At 45.4% G+C, this 17,897-nt stretch overlaps 1 long non-coding RNA gene across 1 annotated transcript; it reads right to left on the minus strand.

Annotated features, from left to right (window-relative positions):
* Nucleotides 1-2,449: 2,449 nt before the first annotated feature.
* On the minus strand, nucleotides 2,450-16,650 carry LOC125485489. The gene is made up of 4 exons (XR_007264214.1): nucleotides 16,549-16,650; nucleotides 16,300-16,448; nucleotides 5,948-6,051; nucleotides 2,450-2,933 (listed from the first exon to the last, which is right to left on the minus strand). It is a non-coding gene; the product is annotated as an uncharacterized LOC125485489 (long non-coding RNA).
* Between the last annotated feature and the right edge of the window lie 1,247 nt (nucleotides 16,651-17,897).

The following is a 17,897-nucleotide window of genomic DNA, read 5'->3' on the forward strand; positions in this document are numbered from 1 at the left end:
AAAGTATAAGCAAACAAATTATCCTCAGCCTGAAAGCAGCTTTGAGACAGACGTCTCAAAGTGTCTACCTAGGGAAATGAGGAACAGTCTGGTTGAGAAACAGAATGACTGCCATGACAACAGTGATGAGTCAGGAGAATTAGTCACAGGCTGATCGCAAAGAATCACATTAACTTTGTTCAGCAAATGGATCACTCACCGAGCTTCATCAGAAACAGCAAAAGAAAACAAGAGTTTGCATCTTCTTTCTTTGTGTGGCCCAACTTGTTGAGAAATTTCAACAAGTTACTGAAGCAGATGCATTCAGGAGGTGTCATCAGAAATAGCAGTAGCAGAATTGTACTCCAACACAACCTGCAACTTCATGGCCCTGGCATATCCCCCACCCTACCATGACCATCAAAGCAGGGTTCTACCCTGGTTCAATGGAGAGTGCAGAATGCCATGCCAGGGGCAGCACCAGGCATACCTAAAAATGAGGTGACAATCTGGTGATGCCAAAAAACGGGATGACTTGCACGCCAAACAGCATAAAGCAGCAAGTGATAGACAGAGCTAATCAATTCCACAACCAACGGATCAGATCTAAGCTCTGCAGTCCTGCCACATCCAGTCATGAATGGTGGTGGACAATTAAACAACTCACTGGAGGAGGAGGCTCCACAAATATCCCCATCCTCAATGATGGAAGAGCCCAGCACATCAGTGCAGAAGATAAGGCTGAAGCTTTCACAGCAATCTTCAGCCAGAAGTGCCGAGTGGATGATCCATCTCAGTCTCCTCCCGTGGTCCCCAGTATTACAGATACCAGTCTTCAGCCAATTCGATTCAACGTATGTGGCCTTGGTGAGACCACAAGTGGAATACTGTGTGCAGTTATGGTCTCCCTACCTCAGAGACGATATACTTGTCATAGAGGGGAATGCAGTGGAGGTTCACTTGGCTGTTACCAGGGATGGCAGGGCTGTCCCATGAGGAGACATTGGTTTGACTGAACCTTTATTGACTAGAGTTTATTCAGATGAAATGTATGAAATTCTAACCAGGTCATACAGACTAGATGCAGGGAGGATGTTTCCCCTGATGTGGGAGTTTAGAACCGGGAGGACAACCTCAGGATATGGGGTAGATTGTTTCGGACGGAGATGAGGAAAGAATTCTTCACTCAGGGGGTAGTGAACCTGTGGAATTCTCCACACAGACCACTACGGAGGTCAAGTCACTGAATATCTTTTTTATAGATTATATAGATTTTTAGATTTTAAAGGCATCAAGGGGAATGGGCAGTTCTGGGAGGAAGAGAAATGCCCTCCGCTGCATCACCCCATCCACTAGGACCCTCAGGTGCCTCCCAACTAAGGGCAGTGGCAATTTCCACTTGTTTATCATACCTGGGGCAAATGTCTTCAATTCTGATGAAGGGTCTAGGCCCGAAACGTCAGCCTTCCTGCTCCTCTGATGCTGCTTGGCCTGCTGTGTTCATCCAGCTCTACACCTTGTTGTCTCAGATTCTCCAGCATCTGCAGTTCCTACTATCTCTGGCATTGGTGTGCATTGGGCTTTTGCAGATGGCACCGATGCCAAGTATCCTAGGATATTCCTGGAGTACCAAGTACCTCTGGCTATGGTGAGTAGGGGAATTGGGCTGGTATTGGATGAGAGGGGCAGCCCAGTGGCCTGGTTAATAGGGGAGTTTAGGATGATTGTGCAGGGAAACTGGCAAAGAATCAAGAGAGAGAAATCCTTTGTAATATCCATGGGAATGACACTGCCAACTTCTGGTCAAAGTCAGCCCTATGAAGGAGTCTGCAATGTTAGATCTTAATCTTTCAAGATACAAAGCTGTTTGACTGGTCAAATTGATGAGATATCACCATCTTGACCAGTGATGTGATTGCTGGGAGTACGCAATGCTCTTTGTTATTTCCAATAATCATGAACAGATACTGCTCTGGAGAGATGATAAGGAGAACTATTAATGATGTGAGTGATCAAACTGCTGGCTTCCCTCACACAATTTCTCATAGACTTCCCCCATGATTGGGATGGCAGGACAGGATCTGTGTAATGTGTTTAGCAGTGGTGGATGTCTATAAAAGGAGTCTAAGATCTCAATGGTTGCTATTTTGAAATCTCATTGAAGATCAACTGCTCATCAAAGAATTAAACAATCAGCAGCATCAACTATTCTTTGCACTGATCTGTAAATAGAGCATTGATCAGGCAGAAGAAAGAGCTATTCGCTTTTTCACAATACTCTTTCATGTTAGAAGATCTGCCTCTCTTTAAAAAGAATCTAAATAGTTAAATAAAAAAAACACAACTACTCATAACCGCTTAAAATACGGCTTTTAAAACATTTACAATAGATTTCTACACTAGAAGGCTTACCAATGTCCAAAAGTTGGTTAGTTTTGATATTTTATTTCTGTAAATCAACATCAAAGTGGAAGGAAGTCTGCATGACACCATCACCCCACATTTGGTACAATACCATACAGACACTGGGACCTGTAGCTACAAGCGTTCCACTTTAATCGGGCAACAGTCTTAAAACAACACATTGAAAGGGACCAAATAGAGTAAAAGGATGGCAACAAGGAAAATACAGGGAAACAGAAGCAGACAGGAAAACAAAAATAAGAGAGAAGCATAACTAATAATAGGAATAAACAAATATTGGAGCACATTCTACTTCTTAAAAAGAAAGCAAATATCTTCACAGGATTAATGTATCCGGCCTCTCCATGCTAATCAAAAGATCCAGAAAAGATCTGGAAAGTCCTTATGGACCAGTTTAAGATAAGATTTCTTCATGTATTCATTTGTGGGATGTGGGCGTCGCTGCCTGGGCCAGCATTTCTTGCTCATCCCTTGTTGCCCCTTGAGAAGGTGGTGGTGAGCTGCCTTCTTGAACCGCTGCAGTCCTCCTGCTGTGGGTTAAAAAAATTCATTTAAAAAGAAGTTCCAAAGCAATAACTTGATAATTTAAATGAGTTACTAACTTTACTACTACTTAAACTAACTTCAAATGAGTAATTAACTTCAGGATTAGCAGACTCATGTCATATAGACAGGAACCCCAAGAGTTTATTGATCCATTTGTCAGTAGATAGTGAAGGGGGCAAGAAGTCTGATATTTTTGAAGAGGAACTTTCAGAGAGTTTCATCAAATTAGCAATTGCCTCTGTACTGATTAAAGTCTTTAGGAAGGTGGTCGAGAGAAAGGGCCATGCTATTGACACCATTTTTGATGTTGGGTGTAAATATGAAGCCATAGTGACAAGCCAGAAGAGTCTATAAGTCAGAAAAGTACACCAAACCAAAAGATGCATTTTATTACACCTACCCAAAAAGCTGCCAACTTTTCTAATATTTCTAAAGCATGTGTCATCAAAGGACTTTGAGCACACATATGCTGGATTCTAGAACATAGCACATAGAACAGTACAGCACAGTACAGGCCCTTTGGCCCATGATGTTGTGCTGAACTTTTACCCTAAGTTCTGCTCCCAAAAGCCAAGCCAGACCCAGACCAAAATACAGATAACCAACAAGTCAGTGTAATACAATGCTGGCAGCAAGGAAAGTGCAGGAATGCAAACACATCCATGAGATTTCAAGTCAACCAAGTGAAAGGCAAATTTCACAAGATGACCACGCTTTCCATTTGTTAATCTCCAACACTATGTAGACAATATAAAGCAACCAGAAACATAATTATCCTAAAAAGAGGAGCCACTGCCAACGTATTACCATGATGTATCCTGAAAGATATGTGCCTCAGCAAGTGAGGCTTCATGGTATAGTCTACGAGAGACAAATCACAGACTATAACCGAACATCAACTCCAGTGCCAGAATCTTACAGGACAAGCTTGTCTTGGGTTCTAAAATGCATCTACTTGAAAGATACCAACAGACTGGCAGAGACAGAATCACACTGTGCTCACACATGGCTGTAATTACAATTCATGTGATTCAACCCACACTCACTGAAGTGGAAGAGTCGACAAGTAATGTAACTGAATGCAATTGAATTGGGCAGTATGGTGGCTCAGTGGTTAGCACTGCTGCCTTATAATGCCAGGAGACCCAGGTTCGATCCCAGCCTTGGGCAACTGTCTGTGTGGAGTTTGCATGTTCTCTGTGTGAGCTTGATCTTGTTTCCTCCCACAGTCCAAAGATGGGTGGATTAGCCATGGGAAATGCAGGGTTATAGGGATTGGTGGGATCCTTCCCAGAAGGTTGGCATGGAGCCAATAGACTAAATGACCTGTATCCCCACTGTGGGGATTCTATGAATCAATTGTAGTTGAAAACACAGCCAAGGATAATCAATTACAGTCTGGCCAGAGCCAGTGTGAACAGTTACAACCAGCAGCTACTGAAGATGAGTGTCTACAAGAGACACTGACTATCCAGGGATGACCTGATAGTGTTAAAGAAATACTGGAGAAGATTTGTTCATTTTGGCCAAACAGGGAAATACTTGGTACAAACTGTTTTCTCTTTCTAATCCCAGAAACATTGCACCAAGATATCACATCCATGTTACATCAGGGACAGGTGGGATTTGAATGTAGGAGACAGTTGGCACCTTGAACCTGAGCCATGGACCTGGTGTGATCAGGATGTTCAATGATTCGTGACTGTGTGGGAGACAGTTCAATGGTATCAAAGGGCCAACAGAGGGAGAGTCTCCATCCAGGCCATGTTACATCCTCAACACAGTGTAGAGCTGGATGAACACAGCAGGCCAGGCAGCATCAGAGGAGCAGGAAAGCTGACGTTTCGGGCCTAGACCCATCTTCAGAAATGGGGGAGGGGAAGGGAGCTCTGAAATAAATAGAGAGAGGAGGGGTGGGGCTGGGGAAAGCAGGTGGGATGGTGATAGGTGTGTGCAGTAAGGGAGTAGTGGGGATTGGTCAGTGAGATGGGAGGGGCGGATAGATGGGGAAGAAGATAGACAGGTCGTGTCAGGTCATGGAGGTGGGGTTGAGAGGGAGGATTGGACTTGGGATGAGGCTGGGGGAGGAGATTCTGAAGAAGGGTTCTGACTCAAAATGTTAACTTTCCTGGTCCTCTGATGCTACCTGGCCTGCTGTGTTCCTCCATCTCCACATGGCGTTATCTCTGACTCCAGCATCGGCAGTTCTTGCTATCTCCATGTTACATCCTCTCCTTGGATGAAGGTGGCAACACACCCACAATGCACGGGGAAGGTCCCACATGCACAGGGAAGATTCCATCCCTGTGACAGATTACATCTCCACATTTCCCGTTGTTCGACCACTTGGCAACAGAATGAATGTGACTGTTGGTGATATCAGGAGTTTATTCAGTGTTCCAGAACAGAGGACCACAGTTCACTGTCCAACTGTTTCAAGACATTTGTACTGTGTGGGCAATGAAGCATATCATATCCTTACACCTCTATCCATGCCCAAACGGTCTGGCAGATCATATGGTTCGTATTATCAAATGAAGGAGCATGAAGTGCCAAGCAACAAAGCAAGATTTTCAGGTTACATTGCTGTGTTTTCATGCAACACCAATGGCGGAGGGTTACCATCGCCAGCACAAAAGCAAGTTTGAATGATCTTGCCCAGCAGCCAATTGTTTAACTAGTCTGAGACATAGAACACTGCTTCTTCGAAGCCAGAAGAGATCGGAAGAGATGCATATGATGAACAGGCAGGGATGAAAACTGTGCAGACGTTACCAGTTCGAAATCAAAAATACAAATGCTTCGATTCCAGCAAACACAAGCTGCCAAAACCATGCAAGGTCATTGCTGATGATGGTGCTCCACAGGTCTGAGGTGCCCCTTTGCAATCTTGCACAGAGACAGAGGAGGAAAATTCTGACCATTACGATTGTGTGGGAATGTTGAGTGAGGAAGACAACACTTTTGTGAACTAAGCCCAACTGAAACCAACACGTACCTTTCCCAATAAGTATACGACCACCAGATCAGGATAAGTCAAACCTCCAGCAAATTACATTGAAGTTTGAGTCGCTCATCTTAGATTCATAAAGCTGAGGAGACCTACAGCGCAGAAAAAGACCCTTCAGCTCATTGTGTCCATACTAATCAAAACCAACCACCTAACTATTCCAATGGCACTTTCCAGAGCTTGGCCCATAGCCTCTTGGCATAAGTAACATCTCAAATGTTAGGAGGGTATGTGCCTCTACCACCCTTACAGGCAATGACTTCTAGATTCCCACCACCCTCTGGATTAAAACCTTTTTCCTTACATCTCTTCTAAACCCTTACCTTAAACCTTGTAAACCCTGTTTCACCTGTTTGCATAATTGACAACACATAACTATGTACCATGGTATACAACTGTTTCACATAATTTTCTATCTTAGGAAAAAAGGGGGATGTTGTGTTCTGTTTTACAATTAGTATGTCAGTTTTTTTTTGTATTCATTAATGGGATGAGGACATCTCTGGCTCGGCAGCATTTATTGTCCATCCCTAATTACCCAGAGGGCAGTTCAGATTCAACCACATTGCTGTGGGTCTGGAGTCACATGTAGGCCAGACCAGGTGAGGATGGCAGTTTCCTTCCCTAAAGGACATTAGTGAGCCAGGTGGGTTTTTCCAACAATTGACAATGGATTCACGGTCATCGTTAGATTCTTAATTCCAGATATTTTATTGAATTCAAATTCCACCATCTGCCATGGCGGGATTTGAACCAAGTCCCCAGAATATCATCTGGATTAACAGTCCAGCGATAATACCGCTAGGCCAATGCGTCCCCTCGAATGAAGTATGCCTTCGAAAGAAATGCTCATGGTAAAATCAACTTCTCAGATTATACCTGAGGGTATAAAGATCACATATTTCAACTTAACTTGAAGTGTGGCATACAGTTGTTTGTAGCCGAATAGGTTAACGTTAGCCCAGACACAGATTGTACCTGTGAATGCAGGATTTGGATATATCAGTGAGCCGTAAGTAACACCTGTTGGATCTTCCAAACCGCATCCTAGTTTCTTACGTTATGAGGGATAAGAATTGTTGCATCAGACAAAGATACTCTACAGGAGGCAAAACCCACATCACCTTTATAATCTTGAACATTTTGGTTAGGTCCTTGATCCCCAGACGTTCAAAGGCAAGAAAATATAATCTTCAAAAAGCTGTCCTCATAACTTAATCCTTTGAGCCAGTATCATTCTGAAGCATTGAAAATGGGGATGCTTTATTTTCACAATAATAAAATTGTAAAGCTTTATTCGTTGATGGAGGATGCTTACCTGCAAACTGCACTGTGTTACGAATAATAACAATGTCAAAATGGCAGCTGTCGGGTGCAAATCAGTTGCTGAGAGATTCAAAAGATTTGGGCAACACATTAACTAGGAGGAACTTACAAGTAGGGAGGGGAGATTAGACAGGAGGTAGTGAGAGGACAACATTGTGAGAAAAAAAACGACAAATTAAATATGTAGAGGAAGCAATCAGATCTCCAACAACAGAAAGGATTGGGAGGTCCAGTGAAATGGTAAAAGGGACTCAATGAGCTAAATGGCCTGCTTTAACCCTAAATAATACGCGCATTCTTGATTTTAGTGTATATTCTGTCCGTCAATGGTTTTGTTGGCTATATTTTTGCATGCTCGCGTGGACTTCACTGTGCCAAGAATCCAACAGGGTCAGAGGCCAAAACCATGGTTGAAAACATGTATTAGTACAATTTAAAATAATTAGCAGTTAGAAAGGCTGATTACTGATTGAATAAATGATGAGGAACACACACTGAGTGTGTTCAGGTCCCTCTACCTTTCCTGTGTAGAGCCTGAGGTTTAAGCAGTTTGCATTGACACTGTTTGTTTCTCAGATGGGGTGTGTGTGGGTGGCTGTGTCATTACAGCGGTGGTGGGGGGGGGAGGTGGTTGTGTGGGGCGGGGGCTGCTGTGGAAAGATTCGACTCTCTCAGATACAATTGCCAAAACCGCAAGAGGGAAATGTTCCTCAGATGCATCAAATTGTGTGGCAAAGTACACTTGTGGTTGTTGTGACCTGAAGACAGTGGTGTGTTTGTGAGAGCTGTGAGAGCCATGAACAAGCGCTAATAGAGCACATTGCGTGTATCTGTGTGTGTGTGTGTCTGTGTAACTGCGTGTGTGTGTGTGTCTGTCTGTGTGTATCTGTGTGTCTGTCTGTGTGTATCTGTGTATGTGTGAGTCTGTCTGCATATATGTGTGTGTGTGTCTGCGTGTCTCTGTTTGGTTGTGCCTGTGTGTGTGTATTTGTATGTGTCTGCATCTTTGTATCTGTATGTGTCTATATGTGAACAGGTATGTGTATTTGTGTGTGTCTGTGTATATCTGTGTGTATGTCTGTATTATTGTTTGTGTGTACGTGTGTATTAATGTGTGTCTGTCAATGTCTATGTATGTACATACTTCTGTGTATGTACATACTTCTGTGTATGTGTCTGTATCTACATTTGTCCCTGCCTCTCATCCTTTCATTGTCTCTCCAGGTCTTACTCTCCTGACCTCTCTCTCCATTGATCTATTGTTCTCTCCTCCTTTTAAGTTAACTCTCTCCCTGCCAGTGTGGTAGCAGTGCAGAATGCAGGCTCCTACCCGAGCCCAACGTGGGGGAGAGAGACAGACAGAGAGCGTCCAACACAGAGGAAAGTGGGCCCAGTGTGGTAGTGCTGGAGGTCCCCTGCATCTGTGGTGGCAATGAACATGGGGAGATCGAGCCCAGTGCGGAGGGTGGGGGGTGGGGATTGAGCCCAGTGCGGTGGGGGTTGCGGGGTGGGGTTGGGGGGTAGATCAAGCCCAGTGCTGGGGGTGGGGGAGATCGAGCCCAGTGCAGTGGGAGATCAAGCGCTTGTGGTGACTGCGAGCCCATCATGGCTAAGCACTTTTAACTGTTGAACTTTGAACTACATTTCCTTATTTTTCTACTTTGTACCTAAGATTTTGTATCCAGGTACATTTGTACCCAAATGGTGCCAGCAATAGCAACTTTGGACACTTTTCAGTGTTCTCCTGTATCCCTGTACTTGAGTACACATGACAATAAAACCTAATCCTGAATCTAAAATCTAGTTGCAGCATGTTTCTCAGGTACATACCAATACATAGCTCCACAGATCAGTCCGAGCAATTACTAAATAAATAGAAACCCCTGGAGACTGAGTACACAGATAAATAATAAGCTGGGTAGGCAGTGTGCTCCCAATCATCAACTCCTGAATGGGGACCCCTTGACCCTTCCCATGCACTGTGTGTATCAAACACTCTGCAGGACCACCAAAAGATATGCAAAAAATAAAGCTGAAGCATTCGCAGCAATCTTCAGCCAGAAGTGCCGAGTGGATGATCCATCTCAGCCTCCTCCAGTGGTCCCCAGCATTACAGATACCAGTCTTCAGCCAATTCAATTCACTCCACGTGGTATCAAGAAAAGGCTAAAGCCATATTATTCCGCAGATTTGTGGGCACATTAATGCCCCATCAGTGATATTGAAGACTGATGCTCCAGCACTTGCAAGCCCCTAATTAATTTGTTCCAGTACAGTTCCAATCCTGGCATCTACCCAACAAGGTGGAAAATTGCCCAAGTATGTCCCGTGCACAAAAAGCAGGACAAATCCAACCTGGCCAGTTCCTGCCCCATCAGTCTCCTTTCGATCATCAGGAAAGTGATAGAAGGTGTCAGTACCAGTGCTATCACACAGCACCTGCTCAGCAATAACCTGCTCAGTGACGCCCAGTTTGGGTTCCACCAGGGCCACTCAGCTCCTGACCTCATTACAGCCTTGGTTCAAACATGGACAAAAGAGCTGAATTCCAGAGGGTGAGGTGAGACTGACAGCCCTTGATATCAAGGCTGCATTCGACCAAGTGTGGCATCAAGGAGCCCTAGCAAAACTGAGATCAACAGACATCAGGCATCAAATACTCCTCTGGTCAAAGACAGAAGTAGCATTAAGGGAGGTATTTGTGGTTGTTGGAGGTCAATTACTTCAGCCACTGCACAATGCTTCAGGAATTTCGCAGGGTGATGTTGCAGGCCCAACCACCTTTAGCTCCTTTCATGAGGTCAAAAGTGGGCATGTTCGCTGATGATTACAAAGTGGCTCAATAACATTTCGGATTCCGAAGGAGCTTTTTTTTTTCCATTTGTGGGATGTGGGCGTTGCTGGCTGGTCCAGCATTTATTGCCCATTCCTAGTTGCCCCTTGAGAAGGAGGTGGTGAGCTGCCCTCTTGAACCGCTGCAGTCCTCCAGCTGTGGGTTGACCCACAATGTCATTAGGGAGGGAATTCCAGGATTTTGACCCAGCGACGAGAAGGAACATTGAAATATTTCCAAGTCAGGATAGTGAGTGGCTTGGAGGGGAACTTGCAGGGGGTGGTGTTCGCTTGTATCCGATGCCCTTGTCCATCTCGATGGAAGTGGTCATGGGTTTGGAGGGTGCTGTCTGAGGATCTTTGGTGAATTTCTGCAGTGCATCTTGTAGATAGTACACACTGCTGCTACTGAGCATCAGTGGTGGAGGGAGTGAACGTTTGTGGATGTAGTGCCAATCAAGCAGGCTGCTTTGTCCTGGATGGTGTCAAACTTGTTGAGTGTTGTTGGGGCTGCACTCATCCAGGCAAGTGGGGAGTATTCCATCACACTCCTGACTTGTGCCTTGTAGATGGTAGACAGGCTTTGAGGAGCCAGGAGATGAGTTACTCGCTGCAGTATTCCCAGCTTCTGGCCTGCTCTTGTAGCCACTGTGTTAATGTGGTGAGTCCAGTTGAGTTTCTGGTCAATGGTAACCCCCAGGATGTTGATAGGGGGGATTCAGTGATGGTAACACCATTGAATGTTAAGAGACAGTGGTTAGATTGTCTGTTATTGGTGATGGTCATAGCCTGGCATTTGTGTGGCACGAATGTCACTTGCTACTCGTTGGCCCAGGCCTGGATATTGCCCAGATCTTGTTGCATGTGAACACAGACTGCTTCAGTATCTGAGGAGTCACGAATGGTGCTGAACATTGTGCAATCATCGGTGAACATCCCCACTTCTGACCTTATGATGGAGGGAAGGTCATTGATGAAGCAGCTGAAGATGGTTGGGATGAGGACACTACCCTGAGGAACTCCTGCAGAGATGTCCTGGAGCTGAGATGATTGGCCTCCAACAACCACAACCATCTTCCTATGTGTCAGGTATGGCTCCAACTACCGGAGAGTTTGTCCCCGTTACCTGTTGATTCCAGTTTTGCTGGGGCTCCTTGATTGTGATGGTGGTGTCTGGGCCATTGTCTGTAAGGTATGATTCTGTGAGTATGACTATGTCAGGCTGTTGCTTGACTAATCTGTGAGACAGCTCTTCCCAATTTTGGCGCTAACCCCCAGATGTTAGTGAGGAGGACTTTGCAGGGTCAACAGAACTGTTTCTGCTGTTTGTCTTTTTTCCGGTGCCGAGGTCGATGCCAGGTGATCCGTCCGGTTTCATTTCTTTGAGACTTTGTAGCGATTAGTACAACTGAGTGGCTCGCCAGGCCATTTCAGAGGGCAGTTGAGAGACAACCACATTGTTGTGGGTCTGGAGTCACATGTAGGCCAGACCCAGGTGAGGGTGGCAGACTTCCTCCCCTGAGGCAGGTACTAAAGCAGTCTGTGCCCATCTGCAGTAAGTGCTGGACAACATGTAGGCTTGGCCTGTTAATTGGCAAACAAAAACCATGGCACAGCAATCAGCACGGCCAATAAGAAACAACGTTACTGTCTTCTCTTGACATTCAATAGTGTGACCATTACCAAATCCCTCACCATCAAATCCAGCGAGTTACCAAAGACAAGAAACTGAACTGCATCTGCCATATTAAGGAGCTGGATGGAATATCTCTACTTACCTCCAAATAAAGCACAAGAAACTTAACACCATCCAGGATAAAGTAACCCATTTGATTAGCACCTTATCCATCGCTGTAAACATTCACTCCTTTCACAATCAACAGCTTTGTGTATGATCAACAAGATACACTTCAGCAAGTTGCTGAGATTTCTTCAGACAGCACCATCCAAACCCATGACCTCTTCCATCTAGAAGGACAAGGGCAGCCAGGGGTAGGTGCTGGCCCAATGGTATTATCGCTAGACTACTAATCCAGAAACCCAGCTAATGTTCTGGGGACCTGTGTTTGAATCCCTCCACAGAGAAGGTGGAATTTGAATTCAATAATTAAAAAAAGTCTGGCATTAAGAATGTACTGATCACCAGGAAATGATTGCCGATTGCCGATTGTCAGGAAAATCCCATCCGGTTCACTAATCTGGTGGGAAATCCGCCACCCTCACCTAGGTCTGGCCTTCATGTGACTCCAGACCCACAGCAACGTGGTTGACTCTCAACTGCCCTCTGAAATGGGCTAACAAGCCACTTAGTTGTAACAATTGCTACAAAAACTCAAAGAAATGAAATCGGACGGATCACCTGGCATCGACCTCGGCACCGGAAAAGACAACGACAGAAACAGCCCTGTCGACCATGCAAAGTCCTCCTCACTAACATCTGGGGGTCAGTGCCAAAATTGGGAGAGCTGTCTCACAGACTACTCACAGAATCATACCTTACAATGTCCCAGACACCACCATCACCATCCCTGGATATATCCTGTCCCAGTGGCAGGACAGACCCAGCAGAGGGGGCGGCACAGTGGGATACAGTCGGGAGTGTGTTGCTCTGGGAGTCCTCAACATTGACTCCGGACCCCATGAAGTCTCATGGCTTCAGGTTAAACACAGGCAAACCTCCTGCTGATTATCACATACCGTCCTCCCTCAGCTGATGAATCAGTATTCCTCAATGTTGAAAAACACTTGGAGGAAACACTGAGGATGCCAAGGGCACAAAATGTACTCTGGGTGGGGGATTTCAATGCCCACCACCAAGAGTGGCTCAGCAGCAGTGTTACTGATCGAGCTGGTCGGGTCCTAAAGGACATAGCTGCTAGACTGGGTCTGCGGCAGGTGGTGAGGGAACCAACAAGAGGGAAAAACATACTTGACCTCATCCTTACCAATCTGTCAACTGCAGGTGTATCTGTCCATGGTAGTATCGGTAAGAGTGACCATCACACAGTCCTTGTGGAGACAAAGTCCTGCCTTCACATTGAGAATAACCTATATTGTGTTGTGTGGCACTATCACCGCGCTAAATGGGACAGACTTCGCACAGATCTAGCAACTCAAGACTGGGCATCCATGAGGTGCTGTGGGCCATCAACACCAGCAGAACTGTACTGCAGCACAATCTGTAACCTCATGGCCCGGCATATCCCCCACTCAACCATTACCATCAAACCAGGGGATCAACCCTGGTTCAATGGAGAGTGCAGGAGGGCATGCCAGGAGCAACACCAGGCATACCTGAAGATGAGGTATCAGCCTGGTGAAGCCACCAAACAGGACTACTTGCACACCAAACAGCGAAAGCAGCAAGTGATAGACAAAGCTAAGCGATCCCACAACCAACAGGTCAGATCTAAGCTCTGCAGTCCTGCCACATCCAGTCGTGAATGGTGGTGGACAATTAAACAACTCACTGGAGGAGGAGGCTCCACAAATATCCCCATCCTCAATGATGGAAGAGCCCAGCACATCAGTGCAGAAGATAACACTGAAGTATTCGCAGCAATCTTCAGCCAGAAGTGTCGAGTGGATGATCCATCTCGACCTCCTCCAGTGCTCCCTGGCATTACAGATACCAGTCTTCAGCCAATTCAGTTCACTCCACATGATATCAAGAAATGGTTGGAAACACTCAATACTGCAAAGGCTACGGGCCCTGACAACATTCCGGCAATAGTACTGAAGACTTGTGCTCTAGAACTTGTCACTCCCTTGGCCAAGCTGTTCCAGTACAGTTACAACAATGGTACCTACCTGACAATGTGGAAAATTGCCCAAATATGTCCTGTACAGAAAAAGCAGGACAAATCCAACCCGACCAATTCCTGCTCCATCAGTCTCCTCTCGATCATCAGTAAAGCGATGGAAGGTGTCATCAACAGCGCTATCACACAGCACCTGCTCAGCAATAACCTGCTCAGTGATGCCCAGATTCGGTTCTGCCAGGGCCACTCAGCTCCTGACCTCATTACAGCCTTGGTTCAGACGTGGACAAAAGAACTGAATTCCAGAGGGTGAGGTGAGAGTGACAGCCCTTGATATCAAGGTTGCATTCGACCGAGTGTGGCATCAAGGAGCCCTGGCAAAACTGGAATCAATGGGTATCAGGGGGCAAACGCTCTGGTGGTTGGATTCATACCTGACACATAGGAAGGTGGGTGTGGTTTTTGCAGGTCAATCATTTCAGTTCCAGGACATCTCTGCAGGAGTTCCTCGGGGTAGTGTCCTAGGCCCAACCATCTTCAGCTGCTTCATCAATGACCTTCCCTCCATCGTAAGGTCAGAAATGGGGATGTTCACCGATGATTGCACAATGTTCAGCACCATTGGTGACTCCTCAGATACTGAAGCAGTCCATGTCCAAATGCAACAAGATCTGGGCAATATCCAGGTTTGGGCTGACAAATGGCAAGTGACATTTGTGCCACACAAATGCCAGGCTATGACCATCACCAGTAAGAGACAATCTAACCACTGTCTCTTGACATTCAATGGTGTTACCATCACTGAATCCCCCACTATCAACATCCTGGGGGTTACCATTGACCAGAAACTCAACTGGACTCACCACCTTAACACAGTGGCTACAAGAGCAGGCCAGAAGCTGGGAATACTGCAGCGAGTAACTCATCTCCTGGCTCCTCAAAGCCTGTCCGCCATCTACAAGCCACAAGTCAGGAGTGTGATGGAATACTCCCCACTTGTCTGGATGGGTGCAGCTCCAATAACACTCAAGAAGCTTGACACCATCCAGGACAAAGCAGCTCACTTGACTACATCCAGAAACATCCACTCCCTCCGCCACCGACGCTCAGTAACAGCAGAGTGTACTATCTACAAGATGCACTGCAGAAATTCACCAAAGATCCTCAGACAGCACCTTCCAAACCCAAAACCACTTCCATCTAGAAGGCCAATAGCAGCGGATAAATGGGAACACCACCACCTTCAAGTTCCCCTCCAAGTCACTCACCATCCTGACTTGGAAACATATCACCGTTCCTTCACTGTCACTAGGTCAAAATCTTATAACTCCCTCCGTATTGCATTATATATCTATTTTTGATTACATTCACAATGTCACAGAATTTACTGTGGAGCATCAGACTATCTGGCCCAACAAATGCAATTCTAACCTATCGCTAGAAACCGAAAGAACTGCGGATGCTGTCAATCAGGAACAAAAACAAAGTTGCTGGAAAAGCTCAGCAGGTCTGGCAGCAACTATGAAGGAAAAAACAGAGTTAACGTTTTGGGTCTGGTGACCCTTCCTCAGAATGGGTTCTGTTCTGAGGAAGGGTCACCGGACCAGAAACGTTAACTCTGTTTTTTCCTTCACTGATGCTGCCAGACCCGCTGAGCATATCCTATAGCTAAGTGGCATTATATAGCAGTGATGTTGGCTCATGTGGAACTGGGAGCTACATGAGTCATTGAGTCAGACAGTGCAGAAAAGGCCCTTTTACCCTTTCAGCCTGCACCAACATGACTACCACTAAAGGTACACTGATCCCAATTTCCCGCACTTGTCCCATATGCTTGGATGGTATGGTATTTCAAGTGCTCATCTAAATGTTTTTTAAAGATTGTAAGATTTCTGGCCTCCACTACCTTCTCAGGCAGTATATTCCAGTGCGAAAAAGGTTCCAGTGAGTTCCCACTGAACCATGTATTTAGTGTAAATAGCCCAGAAATGTTTAGTTTGCATTGGGATGCTGTGCAGTCCCTGGTCGGTGTCCCAGTCTCCCAGAACCCTCCTGTCGCAGTTGATCAGAAGGGTCTAGGCCCGAAACGTCAGCTTCTCTGCTCCTATGATGCTGCTTGGCCTGCTGTGTTCATCCAGCCCTGCACCTTGTTGTCTCGGATTCTCCAGCATCTGCAGTTCCTACTATCTCTGATCAGTTACTGTCTCATTGTCTTTAAGAAATGATTTCTTGACTCTATTTCATAGAATAGAATCCCTACAATGTGGAAACAGGACATTCGGCCCAACAAGTCCACACTGCCCCTCCGAATAGCATCCCACCCAGACCCATTCCCCTACCCCTACATTTCCCTTGTCTAACCCACCTAACCTAAACATTCCTCAGCACTATGGGGCAATTTAGCACGGCCAATCTACTTACCCTGCACATCTTTTGGACTGTGGGAGGAAACCGGAGCACCCAGAGGAAACTCACGCAGACACGGGGAGAACGTGCAAACTCCACACAGACAGTCGCCCGAGGGTGGAATCGAACTGGGGTGCTGTGGGCCACCATGCTGCAACAACAATCTGTGGCAGAAATGTCTACATTTTAATTATTGCCCGTGAGAAGTGATTTTTTTTTTCTAACTTGCTCTTTTATCGTGATGATTTTAAGATTGTCCCTTACCGTCTTGCCTCACATCTGTTGACCGTTGCAAATCATCAGTGGCTCCTCCCAAACACCACACAGCCCACGTATTTCCCCAGTACAAACAATTCAACCAGTTCCTACTCATGGGCCAGTTCCCAGCTTTACTTTCTCACCTTCAAGTAATCAAGGGTAAATATTGTTTCTTAAAATTAATGGACAGAAGATATTGAGCGAGGGCACGCGGTATGCTGATATATACGCCTGCTAGATGCCAGCAGCTTTTCTATTAGTGAATTTCCAGACATATATAGATTTCAAACCAATAAATTACCTCATAAAACACTGCAAGTTTATCATATACAGATCACTACGTACCTCATCAGAACCCTTCAATTGATTGAGTACGTGCCCTTTCAAAATTGCACGTTTTATTTTAAGAGCACAGAAGGCCATTCAATCCATCATGTCCATACTGGCCCTCCCAAGGAGCAATTCACGTCTTGCTGCTCCACGTCCTGCTCGCCATAGCCCTGCACCATTCATCCTCTGTGTATGTTTGGAAAGCATAGAAAAGATTACAATGTAGAAGGAGATTACTCTGCCCATCAAAATCACACTGACTGGAAAATGAGTCACCGTGTCTCATCCCATTTTCCCTGGAATTGGTTCATATCTCTGGAGCTGACGGGACTTCAGTTGCTAAAGGAGACACCTTTCTGGCTGAGTGGAGGGTTTCTGCCTGTTCTGAACATTCCGGAATGTGACGTTTATGCTGGAGAAAGGCACCACCTGGAGTGTTGCTGCCGGAAAGCTGGGGACATAGAGAGGTTCCGAATAATGGCTCTGCGCTGGGAGATTGAGACAGATAAGTTGTTAGTTGTCACTTACAATGGAAATATATGATGTTATAAAGTCTGTAATATATTATAGCTAGCATTAGTAATAATTTTAGTCCATATAGTCAGGATGTATGTGTTGTTTTAACAATTACCTTTGAAGAACGTCGCTCCCTCTTAATTTACTTCTTTGACAATAGATAGATTTGAAATTTCTTGCAGTTGGCAAAAGAACATTGGATTCCATAACATAATTACAAAAATGTGGTTAAACAAACATAGCTTACTTGTTGTCTTTGCTTTAAAAGCAGCAAGGGTCACATAATGGAAGATAAAGAAATTGGCAGAAGTCAGCTTTAGGGAGCAAAACATCAATGATCTGTATAACAGGAAACAATTCTCTGTCTGATCTAGAGGCTGGTACTAGATTTCTCTCGATCCTTATTTAGTGGATCTCACTGGACATTGCTCACAACAGCGCTGACACAACAGCAGGAAGAGGCCAAATTTATACCAAGCCAAGCATCAGATATAGATTTTGATTTTGGG

The sequence above is a fragment of the Rhincodon typus genome, chromosome 19 (genome assembly GCF_021869965.1).
Source record: "Rhincodon typus isolate 14 chromosome 19, sRhiTyp1.1, whole genome shotgun sequence".
Taxonomy (NCBI): Eukaryota; Metazoa; Chordata; class Chondrichthyes; order Orectolobiformes; family Rhincodontidae; genus Rhincodon; species Rhincodon typus.